The 9497-nt window shown below is 35.5% G+C and overlaps 1 non-coding gene across 1 annotated transcript; it reads right to left on the bottom strand.

Moving 5' to 3' along the window:
• Window positions 1-5383: 5383 nt before the first annotated feature.
• LOC119370263 (small nucleolar RNA R71) lies at window positions 5384-5490 on the bottom strand. Its single transcript, XR_005177826.2, has one exon. It is a non-coding gene; the product is annotated as a small nucleolar RNA R71 (small nucleolar RNA).
• Between the last annotated feature and the right edge of the window lie 4007 nt (window positions 5491-9497).

The following is a 9497-nucleotide window of genomic DNA, read 5'->3' on the forward strand; positions in this document are numbered from 1 at the left end:
GCTGCAAAAGAAGTGACAAATGCTATCAATACGGAGAAATAATTAATATATAACTGAAATGACAGTAAATGACATTTATGATTACCTGGTGCAGTAGGTGACTGTGAAGCTGGTGAAGACTCTGCTAGTCTGGGAAATGGGGTAGAAGAGGAAGGAATAGAAGGAAGTGGTAGCGGCACGGGAGGCTGAGCAGAAGATGAAGCCCCAAACGTACTTAAAGAAGAAGGACGAGGGATAGTCCCTCCTTGTCCATGTGTACTGTATCCTCGGCCATGACCTCCACGCGGACCACTGCCGGATGCATCTGAATCAACTGCCCTGCCTCTAGCCATCTGTACTATAGATAATAGAACCTACATATGTATGTATACAATTATATAAATTGTAGAACATGTGGTAAATATGTATAAAGAAAGTCAACAACATTAAAATTCTTTATTAATAATATTATATATACATATATTAATTTAGTATCCATAACACACAATGCATTAAGTAATTCTGTCTTCATCATCATCTTCTTCCTCTTCTTCTTTCTCTTCCTCTTCTTGATCTTCGTCTTCTGAGGTACCCATGATGATTTGATCTTCTTCGTCTTCATCATCTGATGCTCCTACTTCAACATAAGTTCCACTTTCATCATCCAATCTGTTCGTTAAATCTTCAACAACTTGCATCGATTGCGTTTCAATCGCAACTTCTTGAAATGGCTTAGATATTGCAAGTAAATCAGATTGTTTGTTTCTAACTACATGAACAACTGCTCTAGGCTTGATTTTAAATACTACCATCCAATCGCAACGATCTCGTTTCAATGATGGATATGGAACATAGTACACCTGTGCAGCTTACATCACCAACACAAAAGGTTTGTACTTCGTATATCTTCCTCTATGATTAATATCCATAAGATTATACTTAGGATGAACCTTCATGCCAACGTTTGGTGTAGGATCAAACCATTCACATTTGAATAAGATTATGCACTTGATTGGTTAGGATGGATACTCTAACTCCAAAACCTCAACCAATTTTCCATAAAAATCATTTGACTCGTCACTGTAGTTTGATCCCTTTATGTAGATACCACTGTTCATTATCTTTTTGCTTGTCCCATAACCCTTAGTATGAAACTTGTAACCATTTACAAAGTAGCCAGAGTAGGCGTTAGCAACCGGTAGAGGTCCCTTTGCTAGATCAGTAATGAATCTATTATCAACAACGCTTCCCAAGCTTCGAGCCTATGGGAAATAGTAATGACACGAGTAAAATATAAGAATGTACACATATATGCTGTGTAATTAGAAAGTTACTTACATAACATTTGAACCATGCTGCAAATTTAGAGTCTAGTTTTGCATGAACTGCAGTGTCAGTCAAATTGGGATTTTATAGCCGTAAAAGCTTGATATATTTCCTATTTAAGAATGAACAAAAACATACAAAAATATGATTTAACTAAGATATATTAAGTTTAGACTTTCTATAAGATTTATACTTACTGTACAAATGGTGTAATCTCTTCGCAATTCAACAAAATATAGGTTTGAGCCGCTCGTACCTCTGCACCAGTCAATTGTCTTTTTTTTTATTGACCAATCGTATGCCCAAGATAGGTGAAAATTGTTAGATTCCCTTGTAACTCAAATTCTATTCGATCTCCTCCCTCATCATTGCGTGGCACTCTCCGATGCTTGGTGTAAACATGTGGTTCAAAGTAGTGCGAACAGAAGGTGGAAGCTTCTTGCACCAAATATGTATTGCAAATTGATCCCGTGATCTTTGCCTTATTGCACACGTTCTTTTTTATTTCCTATAGGTGTCTGTAATTATATAAAGATAATATGTAAATATGAATTAAATAAACATTGTAATGATTAGAATGGGATGTTAATGATTCACCTCTCAAATGGATACATCCATCTATATTGTACTGGTCTTGCTATATGACATTCATTGGGCAAATAACCGGCAGATGCTCCATAGAATCAAAGAAGGCGGGCGAAAAAATTCGCTCCAATTTGCATATCATTACTGGGATTTCTCGCACTAATTGGTCTATATCATCGCATTAGATAACAGTCATCGTCAATTTCTTGAAAAAGAGACTCAATTCTGTCATTGCTCAAATTTTCCCTAGCAACAATTCCCGAAATTCCACAGGAATCAATCTTTGCATGAAAACATGACAGTCATGGCTTTTCATGCTAAACAATTTGTATTTCCTCATACCGACACATCAACCCATATTTGATACATGTCCATCTGGAAACCACAATGATTGAACCCACTCGCATAATACTTGCCTTTGGAGTTTATTTAAAGAATAACATGCCTTTGAAAACTTTCCAGTAACTACAGATTGCTCGAGTTTTGGTCGACGATAAATTTTCTTCATGTCTACTCTCGCTTTTGCATTATCCTTGGATTTCCCCTCAATGTTCATGGTAGTGTTGAATAGATTTTCAAACACATTTTTTTTCTATGTGCATCACATCAAGGTTATGACAGATAAGAAGTGAACTCCAGTATGGCAAATCCCAGAAGATGCTTCGCTTTTTCCATCCACTATTCTGGCCAATTCCACCATTTACCTCTTCTGCACCTTACTCTGTAACTTTCATAAGCCCCAGATCTTCAATTTCTTGAAATACTTCAGCTCAGACTTCACAGGTGGAGGGAGATCAGCAATAGTGATGTTCTTTCTAAAGCATTATCGATTTCGCCTCAAAGGGTGAGATTCTAATAAGAATCTGTGATGACAATCAAACCAACATTGTTTACCTCCATTTTTTAGTGTAAACGCATTAGTGTTTTCCATACAATGAGGACAAGCTAATTTGCCTACTGTACTCCAGCTAGATAACATTCTAAATGCTAAAAAATCACTGAAGGTCGAAAGCAAAGCAGCACGCATTTTGATTGGCTGAAATATCAAATGTTTCAACCCCATACTCCCGTAAATCATTAAGTTCGGCAATCAAAGGTTGCAGAAACACATCAATTTTGTATTTCGGATTATTAGGGCCAGGTACAATAACACACAAAAATATGTATTCATCTGTCATATGATAGGTGTCATTTTTACAGTATTTTTAATATAGTTTTTATTTGGAATTTTAGTAATTTGTATCACTTTAACTAATTTTTACCTCATTTTAATTTTATTTTTGTTCAAAGCTTCCTTGAATCATAATCCACTTGATCTTAAAGAAATTTGCAATGTTTTGGCACAGAAAAGAGCATTATAAAGCAAAACAGCTTTAGCACACCCAGCCCGTGCACATTAGCCCGCCCATGCTAAACTTAAGGGAAATCAAGTGGAGACTCAGACTCTAGCACGACTGACCCATGCTATCTGGCACGCCCGTGCCTAAAAGGACCTCAGGGCCGTGATACATTTTATCTTGGAAAGTCAGATCATAGCACGCCCTACCCATGCTATGGCGCATGCCCGTGCCACAAATACTTCTCTGGAAGTGTTGCAGAGCACGGCCCGAGCTGAATCATTCATAGAACTCAGACTCTGGCACGCCCAAGCCGTGCTATGGAGCACGCCCGTGCTACAAAGTTAATACTGTCTTGAATTAAAAAATGTCAGCCAGTCTCTATAACTTACATGGGTCCACCTCAAATATTTTCCTGACGTGCAAATCAAGATCTAAGCCTATTTAGGAAGACGGAAGAGTCCTAATTGAGAAGAAATCCAAGCCTAAACAGTTTGTAATCTCCAAAGAAGATTTCGTACTTAATAAGGATTCTATTTCCTAAAACGGAGTCAGATTTTCTTCCAGGAGGTCTATATAAAGAGAGGAACCATTCATTGTAGAGCTATCTCTGGTTCTATTATTTTTCTACATAGTTCTCTCTCTCTCAAAGACTTCAAGCATCCAATATTTGTGCCAAGATTCAAGGAAGCCATCCACGTATCTGTTGTCTAGTTTTATTTCTAAACTCTTAATCTTGTTTTTCTTTACATTATTCATATTGATTATGAAGTTTTATTCAAGTATTATTGAGTTTTATTTAATTACTATGTCGAACTAAATCCTCATACTAGGGATTTGATGTAGCTTAAACTCTTTTTCAATTTATAACATTAGATTTGTTTTTCTTTGTTCAAAGTATAATTTATTATTGCACTTAATGCTTCCAGGCAGAGTTTCTCCCCTGGATTGATTTATTTCATTAATCACTATCGGGAGAAGGGTTTTTGATATGAATAGGGTAATAAATTACATGAGAATAATAACTTGATGCGGAAGCTATATGGTTTGACTCATGGGAGGTTTTCATAAGTTATGAATTCACAAAACAAATCACAAAACTTAATGATTTAATTCATGTTTGATTGCGCTATTGGAAGATAGGTAATTAGACCGGATTAGAATAGCTAACAATATATCGAGAGAGCTTGTTAGTGATTTTAGGGTTGTTTCCCCTTCTTGAACAATTAAAATTGATTAACAAACTAATAAAATAAAGTGGATAGAGTTAAGTGAAATCAAAATCCCTAGTAGTTTTAAAATCCTTGATTTCTTTTCATCTGAATATTGTTGCTTGATTTATTTCTGTTTTCTTTTTAAAATTTACTTTTCTTACAAAAAATCTCTCTTATTGCCGTTTAAATAATAATAGGTTAACATAATTTTTGTACTTGCTAGATAATCCCTGAGGAGATGATACTCTACTTACTTTATATCACTTGCTCGATTTCGTAGACTTGCGAAAAATCATTGTTAAGTTTTTGGCGCTGTTGCCAGGGATTGGCATTATCAATATCAATACTAATTAGCCTATTATTAATTTAGAAACTTACTTTTTTGTTTTATTTAATTTCCTTTTAAGAATTATTTCAGGTTTTATGCAAAGAAGGTCAAGTAGGACTGAACCCCTAATCTTTGATCCAGAAATTGAAAGGACTTGTCGAAAGAACAACGAAGCTAGAAGAACACATGAAAGCAAACCCGAACAGCAAGCAAACGTGGGCGACGAAGTCAACCCAGAGAACAGACCTCCACCTCAGCATCCGGTCTGCACCTTGCGGGACTACACAACACCTACTCTTAATGGGACAACCTCGAGTATCACAAGACCTCGGGTGGAAGCTAATAATTTTGAAATTAATCCTGCAATTATCCAAATGCTTTCCACCTTAATCCAATATGGAGGTTTACCTAGTGAAGATCCTAACGCTCATATTTGTGATACTTTCAAATAGAATGGTGTTTCCGAAGATGCCATAAAACTAAGACTCTTCCCCTTCACTCTTAGGGACAAAGCACAATCTTGGTTACAATCGTGCCCTGCTGGAAGTTTTACAACATGGGAGGAATTAGCCCAAAAGTTTTTAGCAAAATTCTTTCCATCCTCAAAGACCATAAAACTGCTCAATGAGGTAATGACCTTTGTCCACCATGATCAAGAAAGTTTGTACGAAGCTTGGGAAAGATTCAAGGACTTATTGAGAAAGTGCCCACATCATAGTTTGCCTAAATAGTTACAGGTACAAACTTTCTATAATGCATTATCTCCTAACATTAAAATCACTCTAGATGCAGCTGCAGGTGGATCTTTTGAGAGAAAAGAGATTGATGAGGCATATGACTTGATAGAGGAGATGGCAAGCAATAGCCATTATCAAAGCAACTCCGAAAGGAAGAAGACTGCAGGAGTCTATGAAATACACTACAAAAAAAACGGCAAATTGCGACCGATTTTTGCGACCGACAAAAATCGGTCGCAATATTGCGACCGATTTGCGACTCATTTGCAAACAGTCGCAGATTTTAGCGCCGAAAACTCCCGCGAGTTTGCCTTTCCATTTGCGACTGAATTACTACTCATTTGCGACCGATTTTGCGATCGCTTTACGACTAACAGAGTTTCTGTCGCAAAAATGCGCGCGTAAAAAAAAGGGATAAATTCTGAGACCGAATTGAGATAACATTGCGATCGATTTTTTGCGACCGAATATTTCAGTCGCCAATCGGTCGCAAATTCTCGCGTAGTAAAACGACGTCGGACAATTAAAAATTGCGACCGATTTTAATTACCTTTGCGACCGATATGTCGGTCGCAAAGGTTAGGGCTTTAAACGCGCCCTCTTCTTTTCCTTTCTTCTTCTTTCTCTCTTCTCCTTCTCCTCTCCTCTCCTCCGTCCGCAGCGCCGCTCCAGCCCCTCCTGAGAACGCTCCAGCCCCTGTGACGCCGCCACCGACGCTCCGGTCACTCGTCTACGCCGTTCGCCACCGTTTGGACAGCATTTCAGGTAAGCCGGTTTGCATTTTATTTTTTTCGAAATGTTTTTTTTTTTTTTTTTTTTTTTTTTTGCGATTTTTGTGTTTTTTTCAATTTATTATTATTGTTATTATTATTAATATTGTTAATGTTGTTGTTAGTGTTGTTGTTATTGTTATTATTATTATTAATATAGTTATACTAGTTTAGCTTTTTTTGTTTTACTGTAAACGAAATTGATAATGTGAGCTTTAGGTTGTAGTGATTAGTGATTGCCTATTGTTTAGTGTCTAATTATTATTAAGCTGAGATTTGGTTTCCTTTTGTTTATTTATGAATTATTAAGAGCTGATTATTTTATGGGTTTGATTTTCAAACTTCATAATATTCAATTAATTAAATGAGTTCAATAGATAAATTTATCATAGAATTGAATTAATCAAACTGAAATATTATAATTATTATTCTGATTTTAAAAAAAATAAAATTACACAGTGTAGTTGAATATTTTCAGGCAAAGTGAATTATCTAGTCTTAAGAATTGTGCCAAATTAATTAAAATTCGTTAATTGAGTTTAATGATAGAATTTAAACAAAATAATTATCCTCTTTAGGGAATGCCCTTGTGCCCTTTAATTCACAGCCAGAAAAGAAAAAAGAAAAAAAAAGTATGAAAAGATGGAATAAAAATGAAAGAAAAGAACTTATTGGCAATAGGTAAAGGGCATATAATTAGATTGGCTATATCATATCACATTGCACTTCAAATAATCTATAAAGCAGCCTAATAATGGTTATATTGCACAGTTGGCACTGCAGTAGAAAAATAGAAAACCAACTAAAAATGTCAGGTTTTCCATTGTAATTAACCAACTAAAAGTAGTATAAAGAATATTCATATTTTTAAATGTCAAGTTACTTATGAAAATTTATGTTGAGATTTTATTTTGACATCAATTTGATTAGAAGGATTATTTGATATTGATTCTTACTTATTGAAATGTTATGTTTCATTTTGTTGGACTTCGATTATAAAACTTGAGATAGAAGAAGGTTTACCGTTTATATATTTTTGCATATGCTTATTATTTGTTCTATTTCGTTCTTCACAAGTATTTAATGAAGATAAATTGATAATTTTGTTGATGTTATGATCTTTGTCAACTGTGTAATGAGATGTTGAAGTCTTAAGTACATTTTAAATCTTATTGCTGCACTATATATATCTCAAACATGGAAGGTGAAAAGGGAAGCCACTTGTAATGGGAGGAGGACCCCTTGCACAGAAATTTGTTGGTCTATAGCTTTTAGCTTGATGCTAATTGGGTTTTTATGGTGGTGTGGCATGGCCAATTCAATCTATGCTTTCTATGACTGTTTGGAAATTTATTGGTCGCCTCCCTCGTCTCGTCTCTATCATAACAACCGTCCAATAAATTTGAAAAATATAATCTGTCATCTATATATGTAAACAGTACGTGCAAAAATGCTATTGGTATAGTGGAATATACTTATCTAAACTGAGTTCGTAGATCAATCTATAAACCAAACTAATAACAATTTGAATTTTTTCTCATGTAGTAAAAGATACCTTTATTTTAATAAAATTTTCTATTTTCATTGTTTCGATCACCGAATTTCGCATTTAAGCTATAACTAAACTTTCACTACTATGGCATACATTTTATTTTGTCATACCTAAGTTACTAGATGTAGAGTTATTCTTGGTGAAGTTAGGTTAGGTTTGATACAGTTCGTTATTATTCTTAAACATGTTTTTATTAAATGAATGATGAGTTTGGATTGGAGGCCTAGTAGTGGCCATTTTGCCTTTGGAGAATGTTGATATGTTATAGAAGTGTTTATTGAAGTGTCTTTGTATTTGAGATTTGATTGTGTTGTGCCGAAATGCTGCCGAATTTTTTTCAATAAATTCAATATGTAGAATAGTACACTTACCTTTATTATAGTAGGTATATAACCTTTGTATTGAATAAATGAACTTAGTTTTTTTACATTTATATATAGTTCCCCTTATTATAGAAATAACCTTAGTTAGTTATAAGTGTAAATTGAACATTACATTAGTGGCATGTTTTAAGGCTAGATCAGACTAATGCAATTACATATAATTTACCCTTGATAAACACATTGTTAATTAGGTAAAAAAAATGCAAAATAATCGCGATTGGATGTACTGGAGGTTCGAGGTCAATGGGATATTAAGACAAGAGTTCCTGCACGGATTGGAGGCGTTTATACAGTTTGCAGTTGGTAATCCCAGTTTTATGGATGGGAATAAGTTGAGGTGTCCATGTAATCACAAGAAGTGTCGAAATCGAGCCTTCTTAGACATTGATACAGTGAAACTTCATTTGTGCAAAAATGGGTTCGTGGAAAATTATTACGAATGGATACATCATGGTGAAGCGCGAGTTGCCAGTGGGTCAGGCCACTCCATTCCGGTAAGTTTAGAAGTTCAGCCTTATCAATTTCTGTATGGTAATCAATGCAATGATATGGTAATCGATGCAAGTAGAGTACAATGTGATTGGGATAGTATGGAGGAATCGCCAAATGTAGCAGCACAACAATTGTTTGACATGCTAAGTGCAGCTAACAGTGAATTGTGGCCTGGATGCAAGAATCATTCAGTTCTGTCTGCTGTTGCACGATTACTACACATGAAAGCAGAGCACCATTTTTCAGAAAGGTGTTACGATGATTTTGTTCAGTTAGCAAAAGAAATGTTGCCTGAAGGCCATTCAATGGTTGATAATTTTTATCGGACAAAAAAATTAGTTCGGGGATTGGGACTACCGGTTGAAAAGATTGATTGCTGTCGTAATAATTGTATGATATTCTGGGGTGTTGACTCGGAATTAAGAGAATGCAAGTTTTGTAAGATATCAACGGCGAGGTCAAGGGACTGGTAGAGTACAAAGGGAGAAGGCTTTCAAGAAGATGTATTATTTCCCTCTTGTTCCTCGCCTTCAAAGGTTATATGCATCAAAGGCGACAGCTGAACACATGACATGGCATGCTTTGCATGAATATGAGGATGGTATAATGATTCATCCGTCAGACTCTGAAGCGTGGAAACATTTTGATAACATTCATCCTCTGTTTGCTGCTGAAATGAGAAACGCGAGATTGGGGCTTTGTACTGATGGGTTTCAGCCGTTTGGCCAATCAGGACAACAATATTCATCATGGCCTATCATTGTGACACCATATAATCTACCACCGACAATGTG

The sequence above is a fragment of the Jatropha curcas genome, chromosome 11, assembly GCF_041381405.1.
Source record: "Jatropha curcas cultivar XTBG-Jc1 chromosome 11, XTBG_Jcur_1.0, whole genome shotgun sequence".
Taxonomy (NCBI): domain Eukaryota; kingdom Viridiplantae; phylum Streptophyta; class Magnoliopsida; order Malpighiales; family Euphorbiaceae; genus Jatropha; species Jatropha curcas.